General features: G+C 36.2%; 1 long non-coding RNA gene across 4 annotated transcripts in view; it reads right to left on the bottom strand.

Moving 5' to 3' along the window:
* LOC136855100 (uncharacterized) overlaps nt 1–24,173 on the bottom strand; it is a 424,042-nt gene that overhangs the window by 243,838 nt on the left and 156,031 nt on the right. For 2 of the 4 annotated variants that reach the window (XR_010857894.1, XR_010857893.1), the window contains exons 3-4: nt 16,095–16,180; nt 11,457–11,557 (exon numbers count right to left, since the gene is read on the bottom strand). This is a non-coding gene — a long non-coding RNA (uncharacterized lncRNA). Of the gene's footprint in view, nt 1–11,456; nt 11,558–13,191; nt 13,440–16,094; nt 16,181–24,173 lie in introns of those variants that run through there. The other 2 variants (XR_010857896.1, XR_010857895.1) reach the window with 1 other exon arrangement.

Genomic DNA, 24,173 nt, shown 5'->3' with positions numbered 1-24,173 from the left:
CTAAGTGTGAAAAGGGGAATAATTCTCAAATCTAAATGAGCTTCTGTTACCTAGTTTCTTGATTTCGTCATTTTATTATATTTTTACTGAAATATGATACACGTGACAAATTTTCGCTTTAGCTGCAGTTATAAAATAATGTGGGTATTAGGATCTTTGGTTGTTTTATGGGCGGTTCGGTAGTTTGTTTATTTGGCTAATCCTCCCCCCCTCCTCTTATTTTCACAGGAGTGTTTACGTCTGTGTTGGCGTGGCGCCAACCTTTAGTCAGGGTCGTAACAGCAACCAGTCAGGGTCGTAACAGCAATCAGTCAGGTTCGTAACAAGCAACAAGTCAGGTTCATAGGGCAGATTGACCGATGGTCAAGGTAGCATTTAGCAGGTATCCGTACCTGCGAGTCAGGTCCTGTTCATTTTGTTATGGCCTTTTTTATAATTTAAGATTTTTATTAACTTTAATATTAATAAATCTATTTTTATAGCAAACTCCTGTATTTTTGTTATTCCTCCTTTTATTGAAATGTCGATTAGCCAGAGCAACAGCCCAATAATATTTCCATCTAGATCCTGTGTTTTTCTTAAATATTTGCTTAAAACCTCAATTATAAAATAATATGGAACGATACGTGGGGAAGATATTGTATCTATTGGCATCAAAACACAGCAGTGTTCTCTACAAATTCAGTTTAAATAGATAGCTAAATGAACGATACCTGTAAAGAAAGTAATCGTATTTTGAATATACAGTAATATCAGAACAGTATAAACATACTTATGTAATGGATATGTTTTGTTCAACTATTTTAGAGTACCTAGTGCTTTTCTCATAATATAGAGACATTACTTTCTACTGATATTATCACACTAATTTGATCCAGCTGTTATTTTGTTCTAGAAATCAAAAAGAACATTAAAACAGCATCAAATAACTCGCCTCCGATAAATTTTCCGGTAATATTTTTCTTTTTAGTTTAAAGTTTTTGGTTCGTTTTCTAACCTCACCAAATTCTTGACCTTTCTTTACTTGAACTTACTACAAAAGAAAGGTGTCTCTGCTAACAACTTTGAACAAATATCGTTTTGGTTTTTGCTTTTTCAAGGATGAAAGGTTAAAAACATTTTATTAAGGAACTTAATAAAAGGCATGTGTGTGTGTAAGAGAGAGAGAGAGAGAGAGAGAGAGAGAGAGAGAGAGAGAGAGAGAGAGAGAGAGAGAGAGAAATAAGCCTTGGTTAAAGAGAAAATATATATTTCTGGCAATGCCCTAAATTCCAGAATTCCCGTTCCAATATACCGAGGAAAAATAGCATCTGATGTCTCGGAGAAGGTCACTGGGGTCGCAGTGAAAAGTCCAGATCCATTAGGCACTGGAGTTCTCCGGAGAAAACTCCCAGGTAAAAGTTTTTCTCATCGAGAAAAACAATGGAAAGTTACTGCTCTCATGATTTTTTTAATGAGTAAGTGGAGGGGTGAATGAAAAAAAAAAATATTAGTCAGAGAGACCAGGTATAAGCAATCACAGGGTACAATCAGTCTTTCAAATTACTTGCTCTGTTGGTGATATATAACTTTTGTGTATTCCGATACAGTTAACTGCTATCAGTTATTCCAAAAAGGCCTTCAATTTCAACCCCTGACTATACCAAGGTTTGAAAGATCGTCTCGTTACAGAATATTGGAAGTAAATGTGTAACTCTCAAAGTGCAATCAACAGGATATATTTCAGGAAGCTGGTTAAAAAGAAAAAAGAAACTGTATGACATAACTTGGCAGAAGAGAATTAAATTCATTACATTACCACCCCCTCAAAATAAATCCTTCACAAATTACACTAGTAGAAAGAAAGCTGTTAAATATGAAACTCTAAGTTTTTAGATGAGGTTGAAAGTCTAAGAAGCATTAAATATCCAAGGTATTAACTAAATGCAGTCAGGACAATAGCGGAAGGGAAATGAAGTAAATGGTGGAGAAATCTAGTGTATGAGATTACTTAGCGAAGCCTAGAAAGGAGTGAACATTTACATCATGTATTATAACTTAGTCATTTAAAAGCAACTCTGGCAGGAAATACACCTTACCCATTTTCTATGAACAAAACTGTGCATGAAAACGGGAGTGACTAAACCCTAAACTTTCCCCAAAATGCCAAACAGAGCCACTCGGTGGTAGAGCAATGTGCTGGCTCCTGCAATATCTGGGGTTCGACTCCCGCCTCACGCTTACCCAGTCGACCCAGCTATAAATGCTACCCCATGGTAGTGGACTGACTGATTGTGAGGCGTTGAGCGATAATATCTCGAGTCGATAACAAACGACTGACTATAAAAACTGCTTGCTTTTGATATTGGTATAATTATATAAGTATTTTTCATATATTGAAATCAATCATAATGGTATTATCTTTGCCGTAACAAATGTGTGTGTGTGGATATACACATATATATATATATATATATATATATATATATATATATATATATATATATATATATATATATTCATCTGACGCTGCATATTACACAATAACGCAGTTGAGTCTTATTGTTCTGCAAAGAAATAAGAGACTGAAACGACAATGGACGGAAGTGTTACTGAAATACTGTATGTGGAAAATAAAACAATACACAACTGTCAGAAGTAACTTCTAGTTAAGGAAAACATTCTACGTTGCTCTGTTTTTTCATCTCCATTCAGTTTCATATCGTTCATCACCTAAGAGCTTCTCTACTTAAAAAACAAAAAAGGTGAACTTGCACATACTAAAATATATTCTCTTCATTGTTTTATTTTAGTTTTCTGAAAAAGGAAACTATTGTGCAGGCTTCGTCAGTCCGTCCGAACTTTTTCCTGGCCGCACTTTTTCATGTCCGCACTTTTTCTGTCCGCCCTCAGATCTTAAAAACTGAGGATAAATGACTGCAAATTGGTGTATTGATCATCCTCTCTCCAATCATCAAGCATACCAAATTGCAGCCCTCTAGCCTTAGTAGTTTTTTTTTTTTATTTAAGGTTAAAGTTAGGCATAATAGTGGGTCTGGCAACGATATAGGCCAGGCGGACCGTGGTAAAAGTTTCATGGGACGTGGCTCATACAGCATTATACAGAGACCACCGAAAGATATATCTATTTTCGGTGGCTTTGATTATACACTGTAGAGGCTGTACAGAAAACTCGATTGCGCCGAAGAAACTTCGGCGCATTTTTTACTCGTTTTATTGTGTGAACGTTCACACCGGGGACCTTGCCTAAAGTGAAAAGATCACTGTATGAGAAATCATTGAGTTAGCGTCTAGTATCCTGCTTGGACACTGCATCAGTTGATTTTCTACTTTAACAAAACACTGACACTGCATATCAAGAGAACAAAAAATGTATTAAAAATAAACACTCAAAAAACAACGAATCTGCATAATGGTATAATAAATATTATAAAACACTTTTTTGAGGTCATTTATCACGGAAAAAAATAGCAAGTTATTTGTGCTCCCTTTGTGAAGCTGTTCTCTTCATTTTTTTTCAGATCTAAAAAACAGAAAAACCGAGAGGATTGAAAAAAAAAAATTTGGCACCGTCTTTTAACAGATAAGACAATAATAGTTATCTATCACTCCACCAACAGATAAGGAGAAACAGTTATCTATCACAATCTTCTAACAAGTATTAAGAGAATCATGTTTCTTTACACACAGTAAATAATCTGAGTTAAGATTGTTAGTATACGGCTTAATTCAGTCAATTTATGATTAGCAACAACCTCCAGAAATTACCTATTGTACCAGATAACATTATAATGGGAATACTAAATGGTGCTCGGTAACGTTGAACCCAGATATAAAATAAACGGACAAAAATAGTGAATAAAAGCGCTTCTGGCATCTTTATTACCCTTTACTTCCATTTAATAAATTGATCAATCAAGGTATATTCTATGTTGTTCTCTCTTTCATCCAATGTTGTTTAAGTATTTTTGTTTAACTGCTATTTTTAGTTTTCTGTAAAAGAAAACTGTTGTGACGGCTTTGTCTGTCGGTCCGCACTTTCCCTGTCCGCCCTCAAAGCTTAAAAACTACTAAGGCTAGAGGGCTGCAAATTGTTATGTTGATCATCCATCCTCCAATCATCAAACATACCAAATTACAGCCCTCTAGCCTCATTAGTTTTTATTTTATTTAAGGTTAATGTTAGCCATAATCGTGCTTCTGGCAGATATAGGATAGGACACCACCGGGCGACGGCTCATACAGCATTATGCCGTGACCACCGAAAGATAGATCCATTTTCGGTGGCCTTGGTTATACGCTGTAGCGGCTGTACAGAAAACTAGATTGCGCTGGAGAAATTTCGGCGCATTTTTTACTTGTTTTATTTTACAAATCCTTCTTCTTTGTACCCTTTCCCAACGTTTCGCTTTCACCGAAAAAAAAAACTGTGCACACAACATGGGGGTTAGTAACTGGTTTCACTTTGCAAAAGGGAACCTTGTGTAAAATCTGGGCTTTATGTAAAGGAGACATTACTGGTCATTCCAGTAATACACGTTGAGTAATAACTGTTACTGTAAGACATCAGTATAAAGATGTGATCATTGGCGAGTAATTGTAGGCTTGAACACTTAATAGACAAAACCCTATCTTAATTTCTTATTCTCCAAAGATTTATCCGCAGTATTCTTCACACATCCTGAAGAACAGAACAAATTCTGCTCTGGAAACATATTAAAACCATCGTTAAGATCGTATCTCACGCTATCAGTGAAGATAAAAAATTAACTAATTGTTAGATCAGGATCATTTTTCTCCCTTGCGACAAACCTTTGGAATTCGCATAACTTTCTTTATATCAGGAAAGACATTAACCCCATCAGGTTCCCCAGCGTTCATTTTCTTATTTATGGCACAGAACCCACGGGAAAATAAATAATAAAGAAATAAACTACCTCATCTACAGTATAACCTTGGCATTCGACTTCCGTATCTCTTTCAACTTTAACCTTAGGATTATCACAGGTTTCATTATTTTATCATTATGAGTGCATTGAATACTAATCACTGCACACACTTATACGCTTTCATAAATACACCTTCACGTGCACGCATGTACACGTATATTGTATGCACGATGAATAATTTGTTACTTTTCTCCTCCTCTCCATCGTTTCTGGAATTGTGGGTGAGGCAGCTGAAGCCAGGAGCTTCTGGATAAGAATGTCAATGGGTAGTCCTTGAAAACTTTGATGGCCTGTTGTTTGCTAAGGGTCAATTGGGTGTATATGTATATGTGTGTGTATATATATATATATATATAAAAATGTGTGTGTACAGATATACCGTGTTTCATATGACAGCTCAATTGGCCCTTAGCAAACGACAGGCCATTGGAATTTTTGCGAACCAGCCATTGCCATTATTATCCAAAAGCTCCTGGGTCCAGCTGCCTCACCCACAATTCTAGAAACGACGGTAGGGCGGAAAAGGTAACAAACTATTCATCGTGCATACAATATACGTGTGCATGTGTGCGCGTGGAGGTGTATATGTGAAAGCATTTACACATGTATATTCATGGGCTACATATGTATATGAGTGCTCTCAAGCATGGTCCGTTTCAAAAACAAAGACAAACTATTCCGTTTTTTTTTCATAATTTATTCGTGCGCAATGTGGCACAATGTAAACATTTTCCCAGGCGCTTGGAAATAAAGAACACCCGCGCCCCCCCCCCCCCACCCCATAAGAAGGCACTCAAAAAAGAAAACGAAAAACAAATGGTTAGAATAGGTAAAGATAAGTGGAAATCATATACAGGAATATACACAAAGGATTTAAAAATGAATAAAATCATTTAAAAGAATATGAACCCACAGCTCCAGCTGACCCTCTGAGTGCAAACGCTGCCCTTTTGTACTTAATTCTAGGAATCCATTACAATACCTGTCTACGCCGCTCGTATTACGTATTATTACAGTCTTCTGAATTAATACGACTTTGAGTGTATCGGAACCTTTGACATGAATGATTCATCACTTCCTTTGAAGGAACCTCATCACAGGATGCTGTAGTTGAGATACCTTCAACTACATATTCAAATGGCATCGGGAGCATAATTCTCCACGAACGGAAGTTAGGCCTATGTAAAATTCTATTGCCTTTTTATTGATGCGGTAGCCTTCTGCCTTTGACTTGGACGTATTACCACAGGTATGTGCTGTGTCTGTTTGTATTACTGTTCAGGAATTACTTGGAAACTCCATTATATTCCTCTGTGTTTTCTAACAAAGAAGCAAAGGTCAAATGTCATTTCTAGCCTCGTCCTCGCAAAAGATAGCAGGGGAAATGAATGATCATTCAGCATTGAAAATGACCCACTTCTTCCTTCTTGCCTTAAGGACAAGACTGACAGAGACTCGAGGAAAGGAAATTAATTTTTTCCCTTTTCTTCCTCGGAGGAAAAAAATCAAATATATTAAGAATAAAGACGTCTTGCGTTCTTCCCATAAGATTTACGACAATCCAGAAAAAAAAGGATATGAATCACTTCCATGTCCTTCTACAAAAGAAGAGAAAAAGGCGAAAAGCAAAGAAGAACAGAAAAAAAAGAATAAATTGAGAAGAGAAGGAGGAATTCTCCCCCAAGCGAAAAACGATCGTGTTTTGCAGTCACTTGAGCGAAGCCGATCCACTGCCTCAACGTCGCACCGAAACCCCAAAACGAGGCCCGACTTCGAAAACGTTTTCCCCAGAAACGTTTCCAATGAGATATCGCCTTCGACCGTCAGGGCAATTTCAGACTGCAGCAAACGCTCCCAGATGCGGTGAAGCATCTTGAAAAGTGGAGCGTCATTCTTGTGGATATTTGAGGGAAGGACAAAATAATATTTTGGTGCTGTTTTTCTGGGTGTCGTAACATGAGGATTGTTTTAAGTTCCTCAACTTTCAAGGGAAAACAACAACCCGATAACAACTAGAAATAGCTTAAATTGTACAGAATAATTTAAACTTGAGAGTAAAATAGAAAATATTTTGACAGTTCTTGAAACATCGGTCGAAAATATCATAAGCAAAGAATGATTAACAACGGCGGCTGAACACCAACATAACCGTAAATGAGAGAGAGAGAGAGAGAGAGAGAGAGAGAGAGAGACTTAAACCGAAACTTGGGATCAATAAGGTCCATTAGTCTTATTTCTTCATTTCTTGTAAACAATTCCTGTTTATTATTTCTCATTGTAAACAACGATAATGTGTTTCAAAATTTAAAATCTTTCTACCCCTCAGAAAGCTTTTAGCTACGTTAATACTCCTTTCACTTCGATCCATGAGTGATGATGAAAAATTAAAAAAGAAATTTACGTTGTCAGAAACTTTCCTCTCTCTCTCTCTCTCTCTCTCTCTCTCTCTCTCTCTCTCTCTCTCTCGTTTCCAAGAAAGATTAAATCCCAAAAATCTAAGTTTCTTTCAAGAAGGTTTTCAAAGCAGCTTAAGAAGTAAACAAGTAAGAAATGTCCCGAAGTTTCTTCGGCGCAATCGAGTTTTCTGTACAGCGGTATAATGCTGTATGATAATTTCAGCCACGGCCCATGGAACTCTAAGCCGCAGCCCATGAAACTCAGCCATGGTCCTATATGGCCTGAGTTATCGGTACCTACAGCGGTGCCAGGTGTACGATTACAGCTAACTTTAACCTTAAATAAAAATAAGAAAAACTACTGAGGCTGGATGGCTGCAATTTGTTATGTTTGATGATTGGAGGGTGGCTGATCAACATACCAATTTGCAGCCCTCTAGCCTCAGTAGTTTTTAAGATCTCAGGGCAGACAGAAAAAGTGCGGACGGACAGACAAAGCCGGCACAACAGTTTTCTTTTACAGAAAACTAAAATTCATTAAACTCGATTCACAAAGCGCCTTTCGACCCTCCAGCGATCTGGAGAGACAGAGACCAAGACAGATCTCCAGGTTATGCAACACATTGAAAATGGAAAAATAAAAAAGTAATAAAATACATAAAAAAATTCTGTAGATTTCCTTTTCAATCATTTGTTTGTTGCTCCTTCAGTGAATTTTTCTTGATCTGTATGTCATCTAGCATCAGGACATGCCGAAGAGAGACAGACATATATACAAACGCACACTACGTATTATAAGTACACACACTATATACACACACATATATATATATATATATACATACACAGATATATTATATATATTTATATATAAATCATGTATATATATATATATATAATATATATATATATATATATATATATATATATATATATATATATATATATATATAAAATGTATATATATATATATATATATATATATATATATATATATTTTCATATATGTTATATATATATTAGTTGATAATAAGTTCGTATATATATGACGCGCATTAAACAGAAGGTCCTTCCTTGTTTCTGAGAAATTTTTTTACCTTTATCATAAAAATATATATATATGCATATATAGCTTACTTCAAGTGCGCTTCTCGGGTCAGAATCATTCGGTTTTAAGTTACATTATTTCTGAGGCATTTGTATTCTACTGGTAAGGAGGTAGCGACAGTTTCAGTCAGGGATGTTTTACAGCAAAACTTTCTTTTCGAACACCGAGTTAAAAAATTTCCAAAATTGCAAGTGCGGTTCAGTTATGTGCAATCGTAGGACTTCTTGTCCTGAAGCAATAAATCTCATTCTCATTAGCATAATTACGTAACCATCTTGTACTGAATTGAATTGAATATAGAATTTAGGCCAAAGCCCAAGCACTGGGACCTATGAGGTCATTCAGCGCTGAAACGGAAATTGACAGTAAAAGGTTTGAAAGGTGTAACAGGAGGAAAACCTCGCAGTTGCGCTATGAATCAATTGTTAGGAGAGGGTGGAAAGTAAGATGGAAGAAAGAGAATATGAAAGGAGGTACAGTGAAAGGAACGAAAGGGGTTGCATCTAGGGACCGAAAGAACTCTGCAAAGAACCTTAAGTAATGCCTACAGTACACCGAATAAGGTGCACTGACGGCACTAACCCCTACGGGGGTAACCATGCTGTAACTACACAAAGAAATGCTCAGATAAATTACAACCTTGACTAAGTCACAGTACTGTCTACAAAGACTAGTCGACAGACAGACAAAGAGACAGACTAGCTAAGGAGAGACAAATGCGTCATCAAATGAATCTTTCAGGCAATGAACTTGAGGTGTGTTTCATGTTATCACTGAATTCCTTTGGTTCTTCTATTAAGGAAAGTATCATGAAAGATCCTTTTACCTTTTAGTATCGGTGGCTTTTGCTCCGAGAATCTATAAAAGACCAAAGATTCAGGTGAAAAGAGAGGTCACTTCTGCAGCTCTGTTTCTAAGATTCAGCCTCCAATCATAACACAAACAAAGCAAAACAAATAACTACCAATAAAAGTAAATTCAAATAGTAAGCATGTCAATTAAGGTTAAAATAAACAGAAAGATTTCGACGAAAAACTCCACACCTAAATGCTCATTTTCAATCTCCATGACATGCTTTCCATCTTCACTCTCCATTACATGCTTTCCATTTCAATCTCCATTACATGCTTTCCATTTTCCGAAAACCAAATAACACTGAATGTCGCTGCAACGAAGAACTAGTTATTTTCCGCTCGTTTACAACGAGAATCATCACTTTATTTCGATAAAAATGAGAATGGCCATTTTCTTCTCGATCACAAGGAAATTGGCCAGAAACTCTCAAGAGAAGAACAATAAACCCGCGCGACCCGAAATATTTGATGGCCTTCATTAGGAAAGTTTGGGGACGGTTTAGCAGACGCAGAATTCAAGTGCTTGGGAGACCAACGCCGCTTGGATTAGAATACTAACACACACACATTTATATATATACAGTGTATATATATATAATATATATATATATATATATATATATATATATATATATATATATATATATATATAAATATAATGAATATATATATATATATATATAATATTTCGACCACCAGACGCATCGCCAGACGGGAGTTAACGAGACCAAAAACACCAGGGAATTGCTTAAGCTCCATCCGTCCTGGGAAATGGTCACCTCCATACCAACCTAGACTTATCTGGTTCACCTACTTATACATATGCTTTGTATATATACTCTCGTAATATATCATATGTCCATATTTAACCAGTGAACAGGGGCACAGAAGGAAGTGCTCGAAATATATGGCTGCAACGTTCAAATAGCGTTTTATGGGCCCTTTTATCTTCATATATGTATATATATATATATATATATATATATATATATATATATATGATATATATACTTTTTCACCATAAAAAGGTGAATCATGATAGGGCTGCTCTATGAGATGGGGTTGCGAGCCCCATAACTTTAAACACTTTGCCTGCAGAAAACTAAATCAGCGAGTATCTTCCTCCCTACCTGTATCTGGTTCTCTCTTTCTTTTAGAGAATATCATTGTGTAATAGTATTACATTAATAAAGTTATTTTATGCTGCATATATAGTGATGATGGTACTAATGGCAATTATTAATAATATCATAAATAACAGGGATGATGGGGATAATGTGATTGATTTAACGGAAGCTGAAAAAGACCTGAATGAATAAGATAAAAATGAATGAAATCACTGTTTTTTAGTAGATTCAATAACTGAAGGGATGATCTTAGATGAAAATTAAATGGTACCTAGTATGCTAACAGATGATTAAATTTTACAGAATACAGTATTTTAACAAACTGAATGATTAAATTCAAGTAACCTAGATGACTTTAAGACTATTTTACAGAACACAGAATGATTAAATGGTAACCTAGTACTCGACTATTTTACAGAACAGTACTCGATGATTAATTGGTAACAAATGATTGTCTTCATTTTAACACGATTGATTTGAATTCAGGTAACAAATACTTGAATGAACTATTTTCCAGGTAACATGATTGTGAACACAGAATGATTAAATGGTAACCTAGTATGCTAACCAGACTATTTTACAGAACACAGAATGATTAAATGGTAACCTAGGTAACAGTACTCGATGATTGTGAATTAAATGGTTACAGTATCGATGACTAATTTTACAGAACACAGAATGATTAAATGGTAACCTAGTATGCTAACCAGATTATTTTACAGAACACAGAATAATTAAATGGTATCTAGTATGATAACCAGACTATTTTACAGAACACAGCACGGGGTAACTATATTCAGTGATTGTGAATTCAGGTAACAGTACTCGATGATTGTGAATGTGTGTAACAATACTTGATGATTGTGAATTCAGTCACAGCCAAGAGAAGAATGAGAGGTGACCTGACTGGATGTGGTCAATACAGAAACATTACACCGGCGTCGCTCGTGATGAAGTTATTCAGGGAATATTTGTAGAGGGCATAAATATATCTACTTATCTTTGTAATTCTATCAGCTTACCTCTCTTAGGATCGAGCGCGTGTGTGCGTGTGCTTGTGTTCCTTACTTATATTTCTTCTCCTATCGTTCTCCTATTATCTGGAATCTCTAGCTATTCGCCTCTGAAAATAAAAGGAGAAAATGAATAAGAATCACAAGAGGAAAACCTATTATCAAAAACACAGTTAAAACATGAATGAGTTGAACTAGCAAACGTAAACTGAGTGCCTATTTCCTAAAGGAAGACATTCCAATTGATTCTAAATGAGATAAAACTAAAAAACTGTTTAAAAGAAAAATAGCAACAGTCTCGATATTCTTAAATGTAATCAGTCTGTGTAAAAGCCTTTGACCAAAGGGCTTAGGTCATAGGCCTAAGCCTTCGGCTTCTTTATGGATCGAAGCCTACTATGGGTTGCTCCCCCTTCACAAAGACCCAAGTAATTGGAGACGGAGGAACTGAGATTACGTCTTCTGAGGGATATTATTAGACCTACGGTCATAAAAACCACTGAGCCTTGTTACTACGACCGAAAGGCGGTGGTACCGCCTAGGCCTATAAGCCGATTTTCTTAGATGGTACTGAACGGAGGGGTAGCTTTGGAATAAACGTTACGATAAAAATTAACATCAAATGAACATCATCATCGTGAAAATAAGGCATAGTGTATCTGGTAGTCGTAGCACAAGCTAAACCACCATATCCCACTTTCACCTATGAGAAGATCAGCAAACACAGTTACTTTGTCCTGTGCATGTTTCTCGTTTACTTTCAAGATTTGGGATTTTCCTGTTGCTTTCGTTTTCCCTGATTCCAAGGAGCATTATCCCATTTACAAATGGAAAACGCAAAGCAAATGAAACAGTCTAATGCGAATTCTTCCAGGGATAACCTATCAATTATTAACATATCTCTCAGTGAGTCTCAATTTCTAACATTCCAAAGTTTAAAAGTACAAAAGTTCGAATGGAGGAAAGCGGTTAAAGAAAACTTTTATGGCAAGTAATAAACTGCGGTAAACGGTGTATGTACGATGCAACACCAAGTGAGGGTCGTGGCCTTCCCTGCAGTTTTTTTTTTTTTTTTACCGTCTATCTTATGTCAAATTTTTACCGTATCTTAAAAATTTGTTAAAATTTCCTTATCCACTGAGAATCTTAAATAACGATTTCAAATCTAATAAAAAAAATTATTACGGCATCGTGGATCGCATTATTATAAGCAGGATTCCACCCAAATATACTTTGGTAATAAAGATTAACGGTCTATTCTTTCTTTCGCATCGAGCTGTTCTTTGAAGCGAACCGCGGTGGAATGTGTGTGGATAAAATCATTCTAATATCAAACCTATTAGAATTCTCATTACCTCATATTACTGATCCGAATATTCTGCCTTCCACAGTTGCTTTCCAATATACCACAATGATGGGTACTGTTTCATAGTCCTACATCTGACAACTGAATACATGCTTTTTATAGAACGACTCACAAGAAAAACTGAATACATGCTTTCTACTAGATACGAACATTTACTTGGCTAAAGATCATTTCAGGTCAAGGATACACGTTTCACCATAAAGTTAAGAGGACACCTGTAGCCTAGACCGAAGTGGATGTATGTCAACATGGCGACCTTGTTTGGTAGGCTACGCCACCGTTATTCCAATACTGACGGTGCCCCAATGGCATCACAGATTTACAAGAATGAAAATGACAAATAAGAAAGACAGATTAAGGAAAATAAATCACACATACCAACAGCTATATCGATTTCCGGAGCACGAGCTCTGACGTTATCACTAGGCCTACTATAGGCTGTTGGTGCATGGTTTTGTCATCGTGGCTGTCCCGGTATAACCTCAGAAGAAGCATTTTTGTCTCCTTTTTCACACACATAGCTTCTTTTTCTCAACGGGTCACTATATCGTCCACGAAAGATTGGTTGCAAACTGACAGCAGCATTATGTTCAAACTAACTCCATAACGTTTTCACTGATCCAATCGAGACTACAACTTAGAAGAGCACCGGCAACGCCGGATCAAATGAGTTTACATCTTACAATTCAATCTTACACCAAAAATAATAGTTCTAATGTTAATGAACAAATATAGTATACAAAATACCAGATTAATAAAACAAACATTAATCTACAACAAATATTTTTTCATAGTGATTGCATCTACCCTAAACCGAGAGAACTACATTTGACACCACACATGGGGAGAGTCGTGCAAAAGTGACCATTCCATCTGATGACATTATACCGTGCAGCTGATAGTGCTTGGAAAAAGCACAAGTGACTGTGACTAAAACCAAACTCGTTTCGGTTTTCTTTTCTGAATACCTCTTTGAACCACGCTTTACCCGAATACACCTCAAAAACGGCAAGAAAACCATTCTTAAATTGTTTGTTTCCCAATTAAATAGCGTCTCGTTTTCATCACGTAAGAATCATTATCTTGGATGCTGTTATTGGGTAACTGTTGGCAAATCTGTTCTTTGCAGAATTCAAAGACTGATATCGATCACTACTAGAGGTCATACGTAACCCTAAGTCTAAATACCTATATAAATGGCGCTGAAATACTCAATTTAGTGTTTAAAACATCATGCTTCTCTTATTTTTAAGAATCGCCTTTATTTTAAGCTTCTTTGCCAGTCCTGCGAAGCTCTCTCTCTCTCTCTCTCTCGATGCATAACATCTACTCCCTCTCTCTCTTTCACTTAGTGTTCCCGTAACCCATCAAATGGACATCTAACTGCCCACCGCCTTCATAGGCCTAACTTCACGGGCGTGGATGATTATTAGATGAAATACTGGCGAGGATCTCCCTTTCTTTTGACTCTATTGTTAAACCCAGAAAATATAAAGATGATGGAAAGGAAATTGGGTCTCCTGGTGGACCTCAGGCCTACCCAGACAGAAACGATTAATAGTTGTATTGGGACTCAAATTCAATAACATTAGGTAGGCCTACGTCATGAAACTCCTGTTAGCCCACTATTTGAGATTTTCTTTATGATCGTACAGAGCAAAGAGCCTGTATTTTTGGGATGGGGTTGCTAGCCCCATGCCTACTCATTCATTTTATCCCATATGGGAGGAAAGTTTATTAAGGTATTCCATGCCACAGATAATTTGCAACAGACTTTGTAAGAACTTTGATAGAGTAGAAGGAATATTTATTTGAAATAATTATTTTCATATACAGATCACGTACGTAATGTCATTTTCTTAAAAAATGGGTACTGTTGAGGAAATGTGTTTTTATATGTGGCCTCCTTTGGAATTTTGAGGTTGTCAAAGAATGTATATACGACAAAATTTATTCACAAATTTATTCACATATAATGTATGTGCATATTCCTTTGTTAAGATTCTAATATCTATGACTTCTGGTTTTGATACGGAAAGTCGTTATTATTATTATTATTATTATTATTATTATTATTATTATTATTATTATTATTATTAGTAGTAGTAGTAGTAGTAGTAGTAGTAGTAGTAGTAGTAGTAGTATAGCTGACGCTGATCATAATATCAGCATTATCAAATCTAGTTGTAAAACCCTAAAAAATCTGAGCAGTGACATTTCATCGGAAAATCCAAATAATTATGAATGATGATATGAATACACAAATGGTACGAAATAAATGAGTTCTTTGATAAACAATACGTTTCACTGTGGTTTTAATAATAACATAGCAGCTGGTCGCAGGGATAGTGGTTAATGTCTTGGTATGCCACTCACATGTCATGAGTTCGCGCCTCCCCCTGGGCGAAGAAAAACCACTGGCTCTGTATCATGATCAGTTACTGCTGAGGTGTGATTGAATTGAATATACTGTAGAACTTAGGCCAAAGGCCAAGCACTGGAACCTATGAGGTCATTCAGCGCTGAAACGGAAATTGACAGTAAAAGGTTTGAAAGGTATAACAGGAGGAACACCTCGCAGTTACACTATGAATCAATTGTTAGTAGAGGGTGCGAAGTAAGATGGAAGAAAGAGAATATGAAAGGAGGTACAGTAAAAGAAACGAAAGGGGTTGCAGCTAGGGGCCGAAGGGACGCTGCAAAGAACCTTTTTGAGTAATGCCTACAGTGCACCGCACGAGGTGCACTGACGGCGCTACTCCCCTACGGGGCTGCCGCGGTGTGGGGTCTGTGGTGGGAGGTTGTACCCAACATATTCTTTGGAAGCTTGAATTTCAAGTCAGTGGCTCCGTGGGCGTGTTCCATATCAATAGATTTCATTTACTGAATAAAAAAATAAATAAATTATGAAAATACTAAAAGAAAAAAAATAAACAGTTTTCACCAGTACCAGTTGTTTTGATGGCAAATTTAAAATAAATAGATCTTATCTTGAGACTTTTTATAAATCATTCCACAATAACTGAAGCGTGGGTTTGACCTTACAATAAACTAGCCGTTTCCCTACCGCTCATCACATACCCAGAGGTCATGCAAACTCAGCCACTAACAGGGGTTCCATATTTTCTGAGCTTTTCGTACTCGTCGGCAATATACATCATACTTTGAATTGTATCTTATATTCTCTTACAAAGCTAAGTGGCATTACCATCTCAGCCTACGGGCAGAATCTATCCTGCTATACTGCAAAAAATACTCAAACTCCTCTGTGACACACTAACCTCTTTTAAACCTTTGCTGCCTCGTCTCTCCCCACTTATCCTCAGGGCTTTCGAACCCAAACGTCTCTTTCTGAGAGATTCCAGCTCTGGGGAAAGAAAAACAAAGGGTGAAAAATTCATTAGATATTTGCATGAGTGAGAACTGAGTGTGTTTGACGTAAATTGGTGTTATCATAAATAACATAAAAAAAACTCTTAATTTGACGTTTATTAATATGCATGAAATCCTTTGGGATGTGGACAAAGAAAACTGCATAATTGTTGAAATTTGTATTTAGGTGTGAATATTTGTAAATGTATATTTGTAACCGCTGGTTTAAAAATAAACATGAAGATACATGAATTTTAGGGGAGAGAGAGAGAGAGTTCCAAATCCCTCGTTATATAAATTAATCTCATTATACTAAATTGTGGCACGAGATCAGCAACATTCGTAATCCACCTTTTCGAGAGAGTATTAATGCAACTTGAAGGGAAAAAGGACTCTACAACCTTTCGCCTGTTCTCCAGGGTCACATATCTTGAAGGATCCTCTTGTAATGACATGGCTAGAGGGTAAATAGAGGGCGAAGTCAAGAGTCCTTCCAACGACCTTTTGGCTCCTCTTGGATGAAATCAAGAGTCCTTCAGGATATCCTTCTGACCATTGGATTGCTTCTGGATTCCCTCGAGTGACGATCGTGACTCTTTTTTTTTTCTCTCTCTCTTCGTTCCTCCCTTCGTGCTGTTCGTCTTTGCATTTGATAGGGGAAGTGAACTACAGGAAAAAGGAGAGAGAGAGAAAGGGAGAGATTCTTCCTTATTCTTTCTCTTCTCCCTTCAACTTGAATTTTTACAACTGAGTATTATACAAACAAAGCCACTCCAGCATCTTCTAAAAACATATGTAGACACCTCACACACTCGACTGTCGACCTAACCGCGCAACGACTCCTCACTGCTGGGAGAAACGGGCGCTGGTGACTATACAATACATGTACATACACTACCGGGTCTATATGACAGGCAGGGCAGCCAATCGAGACTACAAAGTCTACCCCAAATAAAGCAAAGTCCTTCAGAAGAACTGGCCTACCCCAAATATGAAAAATAAAGAAGATTATTAATGCCAAGAGATAGTAATTATAATACATTATCATCATCATCATCATCATATACACCTCCACAAGAACGACCAGTATTAACACTTTTTGAAATGTAATAACATGATCATGAAAAACAAAAATAAAATAACCCAGATAGACTTGCAATCTTCTTACCGTGCGTTTCCCATTTGCATAACAGGTGTATGAGCCGCGTCATCTTTAAGCAGCTCAATTACCGTCTCTTTCTCCTCAAAAATTAAATGGACTCATTTAAAGAAACTTAATAGTTTCTACAAAAATGAGATTTATTATCTTAAATAACTTGCAAGAAATGAATAAAACACAAAGATAAAATGCATAATAAATGAATTATCAGTCAGAAACTAAACTCTAAACTGCAAAACACAATTGCATGTGTGCATTATGCATACACAGTTCTTTCAAGACTTGAAAACAAAGTCATGATAAAAACAGTCCTCATAAAGATTGTTAAATGACGGCACCTCCCAAACTCCAAGTCTCTCTCTGTCTTAAACATGATCTCCCAAAAAATAATCAACAAAACACAATAATGGAAAGTGTCTCTCTCTCTCTCTCAAACTCTAACAAAACAATAATATAAAAGTATTTGAAATTTATGCAAACACGTTCAAAAGTTCATAATGATCAGCCAATCATGACACAATTCTTAGATTTAAAGTAAAAAAAGATTATTATTATTATAAAAAATAAATGTCTGATAATTTCAAAGCCTGAATCCATTTTCAAATACCATCTTCAACTGCAGTTCTATTACGTTAATGAACGATCAAACTTTTAGGGCAAAATTTAATTCTAGGTAAATTAACATACCTGGATTTTGTTCGGACACCTGACCCAAGGTTTGCTGAGGTTGAACTACAGAAGATGATTAGCAAACTAGATGATTTATTTCAAAGAAGAAATGAACGGATAAATTCCATGATACTGTGACTTGATCATGAACATAAAGAGATTGAAGCTAGAAATGAGAATCATCATTTATGTTCTTAGAAAAATGATGAGAGCATAAAGATATATATATATATAACTCTATATACATTAAACTTTCAATTATTTTCGAAAATGTAATTAAAAAGTTACTCAATGCTGGAAAAAATATCATCAATTTATTCATTTGAAATAATACATCTCCTGGCAATTCGTTTAACGAGAAGAGTTGGTAAATATTAAAATGAAATTAAAAAAATTTTTGCTAAACTGTTTTGATAAGAAATCTAAAAACAAAATAGTTTTCATGAAAAAAAAAAATATAAATGAAACGAAAAAACCGAGTTAGGCTCACAGAACTTTCTTTTCAGAAGTAATTTCGACTTGTTCAGGTCTTGACACAAAACAGAAGACGAAGTGTGTGTGGTTGCTGGGTGCAAAAATTCTACCTGTCTAAATGGAGAGAGAGAGAGAGAGAGAGAGAGAGAGAGAGAGAGAGAGAGAGAGAGAGAGAGAGAGTCTTTACAGACGTGAAAAGACTTTGCCACAAAAGACAAAGAAAAAGTTAGGCCATTAAATTCTTGCTTTCCGTGTCTGGTTATTATTAGTCTTTTGTCCTGTGGACGACAAACAACATCGTTAGAATCGTAGTTAGATGTTTCTTTGTTCTTTCTTTCTTGGTTTGTCGCCTTTTGTTCCTCGTCTTCGTGAATGAAGAGACTGGAAGCTGTTGCATTTCCTCTTTCAGAGCTCCTTCTTTTGTTTTCGTCACAGTATATAAAAATATTTTGAATATTTTCTTCTTTATTAAGGTTTCGTGAACGTGAATACTGCTTACAAGCATAATTTTGAATGATGAATAGGCAAGTATATTCTACGTTTTTTTCCTTGAACATTGCTTGCAAGCATATCTTGGATAACGGAAAGAAATGTATACAGTGTTCCTTTTTGTTTGAAATGAGTATAAGATATCCAAACACACACACACATACAGTATATATATATATATATATATATATATATATATATATATATATATATATCACTAGCTCAGAGAGGCCTGACGTAAAACGTGAATGAACATATAATCTGCAGAAACTATTAAGTATTTAATTAAGCAGGTATCGAACTACACAGCGATGCAACTTAATGCAGACGCAGAGGTCACATCGACATGTTCTTTGGAGGGATTCCGAGTGGTGCAAGAAAGGAAGTTATGCGAACTCTTATCAGGTTTCACAGTTCGACAAGGAACAGAGTTTGGGGATTATGTTTAATCTTGGAAGAGAACGGATCTGTACTTACCAACTTCGATCTCTTGATTTGCCTGTTAAAACGAACTGTTTCCCGAAGAGCTGGTTTGGTCGATGAGACCTTTCTTCTTGGAAACAATCTGAAACTCTACCGAGAGAGATGAGTTTGTGTTCTATTGCAGTAAGAAGATATTACATTCCCTGCGATTGGTTTACCATCCACGAATCGGGGAAATACGAGCCATCGTAAGAACGACTGATTGCTTTAATGAAATTTAGGCTGTCAGAAGGGAGCTGGAGTGGTTGGACAGCAAGATAAAGAAACCCAGAAATTAAACAAATGAAGTACAAGGATACAAAGGCGGAACTGGGAGAAAACCCCCAATTTGCACTAAGAACTAATCGTTACAGAGGTTGGGCCATTATAAGAAGGAAATTTTCAGACCTGAACTTTATTGGTGACGCATTTTACTAAATGAATCAAGGTAAAAAAAAAGTCACAGGTAAAAAAATCACAGGAAAAAAAGTCACACTAATCTTTCCTAGATAGTGACCCTTAAGGGTTTTAACTCGGTATGTCACCACCTTTGCGGCGTGTTTAGTACAAGCCCGTTGGGGATTTCCGTATAAACATAAACAAAAGACTGTAAATATCATAAAAATAATGACCCCGAAGAAATACTGTGAGTTTTTCGGTGACTTTATTACCGGCCACCAGAAATTAATGTGACTTTTTTCCTGTGACTTTTTTCCTAGCCAAAATTGCGATTTTTTTCTGTAACTTTTTTCCTAGCCAAAACTGACTTTTTTCTGACTTTTTTCCACGTGACTTTATTACCGGCCTCCTACTAAATATGCATAACTTTATTTTCGGGAAGATGAGTTCGGGGCACCCTAGAAATTAAGGAAAAATCGAGCACATAATAACACACACTTAATTCATCTGTAGCATTTATCTTGGCAAGGATAAAGAGGACCAATTAGACTGACAGCAGCGTTTTTATCTTTCCTAATGACCCCCAGGGGAAGTTCAAAGTTGCCCGAAATGAGTTATGGGAATGAGGGCTAATAAAGATGGAGCCTCTTTCGTCTGCTTAATGAGATGCGCAGAACTGTTTTAATGAAATGCTTGTCTTGTGTTATGTAATACATCGTGTGTATATGTATGTATGTATGTATGTATGTTATGTATGTATGTATGAGTATATATATATATATATATATATATATATATATATATATATATATATATATATATATATATATATATATATATATATATATATATATATATATATATATATATATATATATCTATATATATATATATATAATAATCTGTGTGCATGTATATATATATATATATATATATATATATATTTATATATATATATACAATATATATATACATATACGGCTCTCCTCTACTCTCTCCTCTCTCTCTCCTGCTCAAAACATCTCTCTCCTCTGCAGAAGAAAGGAATAACACCTGACAAAACCTGCAGCGACAGGATTCCTCGGAGCCTCAGTTGCTGCAAAGAACTCCGGAGGCCAAAGCGCTCAATCAGCGTTGATGCCTTTCCTTGCATTACGCGAAAGGCACCAACAAACACACATACACACACACACACACACAAAACCCACAGATGTTATTTATTAACTGAATAAGTAGCGGGTTACTGAAGATTTTCGTGTCTACTCAGACTGTTTTTGAAGTACTGACATAAAAAGGGAGATTTTTTTCAATACCTTATTTAATCATATGCACTCATGTTACAACAAATGGATATATATATATATATATATATATATATATATATATATATATTATATATATATATATATATATATATATATATATATATATATATAATACTGTATGTGTGTGTGTGCTGAGACAGAGAGAGAGAGAGATTAAGTAATTTATAAATTGCATACATCTGGAGTTCCTTGGAATAGGAATAATTTTACGCATCATTCCCAGCTCGTGGCAAGTGAGCTGCGGCGCCGTTCTTCTAAACTTCGCAATACTCGGAGGAAGGTGACTTGAGGTGAGGCCTTTCTGAGATTAAAGGTCCTTTATCACCAGAGGTCTTCGATTCCATGGGCTGCGTGTTCATAGAAACTGGATTTAAAGGTTGAACGGGAGAATGAGTTTGTGTAAAGGCACTGGCGTCATTTCTTTCTCTTCTCTCTCAATCTCTCTCTCTCTGCCTAAATGCTATATCAATATATATATATATATATATATATATATATATATATATATATATATATATATATATATAATATAAATATATATATATATATACTATAAAAAAAATATATATATATATATATATATATATATATATATATATATATATATATATATATATATTGATATACATATTAGATGATACTAGTACAAACGGCACATGAACACACGCCTAAAAATTACTCAAAGACATTTGTATAGAAAAAGACAAGGAAAATGATGAGCTTTTATTGCCAGCAATGCTCCACCGTCCTCTCGGAAGGAACCATCATAAGTCAACTTTGGACAAAACAAAATTGGCTAAACGACCAAAGTTATACTTCTTAACTTTTAATGAAAAAAAAAATGTTTTTCGTATCTTCCCAAGTCGAGAGGAGGTCCTTTTGGTCAGGAAAAGGAAGCAACGGCAAGAGAGAGAGAGAGAGAGAGGGAGAGGGGGAGGTCGGGGGAGTATAAAGTATGAGGTAAATGTGTATTTATTTTTACGTTTTGTTTTAAACCCATTGTGTGGTTCACACATTCATTTATCAATAGATTTATAGAATGATTTATAGATTTTAGGCCAAAGGTCAAGAACTGGGGCAACAAAGGCCATTCAGCGCTGAAACGGAAATTGACAGTGGAAAGGTTTGAAAGGTGTATCAAGAGGAAAACCTCGCGGTTGCACTGTGAATCAATTGTATAGGACAGGGTGGACAGTAAGATGGAAGAAAGAGAATATGAACGGAGGTAGAGTAAAAGGAATGAAAGCAGATGCAGCTAGGGGCCGAAGGGACTCTGCGAAGAACCTTAAGTAATGCCTATATTTCACCGCACGCTGTGCACTGACGGTGCTACCCCGCTATGGGGATTCAGCTTGAATTATCGAGTCATACCTTCTTTATAATATTTCATTTCCTTATCTCATATTCTAATTTTTTCATAATATGGTTGTAAAGGTAAAACTGATTTTGTAATGTATTTTGATGACTCATTCATCAAATATATCAAACTAGCTGACCAACCCGGCGCTGCCCGGGAAAACTCTAAATGACAACCGATAAACTCTCTCTCTCTCTCTCTCTCTTTCTGTTAAGACAGTTGCTTCAATTACAGTTACATTGCCCAGCATTTTTGACATTTTATATTTCACCCCTTCTCACCCCCATTTCTATTGGGGCTGAACTTGGACATAAGGGCATCACAAAAGGCATTGGGAGTGTCGCTATTCATCTCAGCGACCTCGAAAACTATGGATTAGACACAATATCTGTCGTTTTCGATTATTTTTACATTTCACCCCTTCCTACCCGTTCTTACCCCCCCTTCTCTCTCTCTCTCTCTCTCTCTCTCTCTCTCTCTCTCTCTCTCTCTCTCTCTCTCTCTCTTTCCTGTTAAGACAGTTGCTTAAATTACAATTACATTGCCTAGCATTTTTGAAATTTTATATTTCACCCCTTCTCACCCCCATTTCTATTGGGGCTGCAGTTGGACATAAGGGCATCACATAGGGCATTGGGAATATCACTATTCATCTCAGCGACCTCGAAAACTATGGATTAGACACAATATCTGTCGTTTTCGGTTATTTTTACATGTCACCCCTTCCTACCCCTTCTTAACCCCTCCCTACTGGGGCTGAACTTGGACTTAAAGGGCATTGGGAGTGTCACTATTCTTCTCAGGGACCTCGAAAACTATAAATTAGACACCAATATCTGTCATTTCGGTTATTTTTATGTCACCACCTTCCCACCCCACTACCTATCAAGGCTGAACTTGGACTTAAGGGCATTGGGTGTGTCACTATTCATCTCAAGAGGCCTCGAAAACTATGGATTAGACAATATTGTGTTGTTTTCTGTAATTTTTACATTTCAACCCCTTTCCACACCGCCCCCCTTGGTGCCACTGATGTCTCGCCCCCACAGTGTTCTTTCCCAAGGTTTGGCTGAAATTGCTCAATGCGTTTCAAAGTGTATGTGGAATATACATATACATACATCCATTTATATATATATAGATTAAGGAATAATGTAGTCAATCTCTCTCTCTCTCTCTCTCTCTCTCTCTCTCTCTCTCTCTCTCTCTCTCTCTCTCTCTCTCTCTCTCTATTATTTTTTTCATAGTAAAACTGTCTTAACTTCTTTCAAAATAAGTATTCATGATTCGGTCCTCTGCAGAAACTTCGTGGTGGTACATAAAATTCGTTCTATCAGGCTATCTATGGTTTTTTGACTTAATAAAATCTAGTAAAAACATACAGTAAAAACCTTGGAAAAGCCAGTACCATCAGAAACTCGCTGAAATATCAACCTAATAAAAGAAAAGTAACATTTAGCAATATTCGGTTCCGCTACGAAAAAGTAATGGTGTCAAAATCCCACCTGCTCTTCCACCCATAACAAATTCAACAAGATCTTGCCAAAGACTCTCAGCTAAAACCTCTTAATCGTAAACCTTTCAATAACGTGAGGCTTCTCGCCAAACAAAGTTGTGGATTGCATTGGACTATAGAATTTAGGTCAAAGGCCAA

The sequence above is a fragment of the Macrobrachium rosenbergii genome, chromosome 30 (genome assembly GCF_040412425.1).
Source record: "Macrobrachium rosenbergii isolate ZJJX-2024 chromosome 30, ASM4041242v1, whole genome shotgun sequence".
NCBI lineage: Eukaryota > Metazoa > Arthropoda > Malacostraca > Decapoda > Palaemonidae > Macrobrachium > Macrobrachium rosenbergii.
Note: the sequence above shows the minus strand (reverse complement) of the source record. Positions and strands in the feature narration are given on the sequence as shown.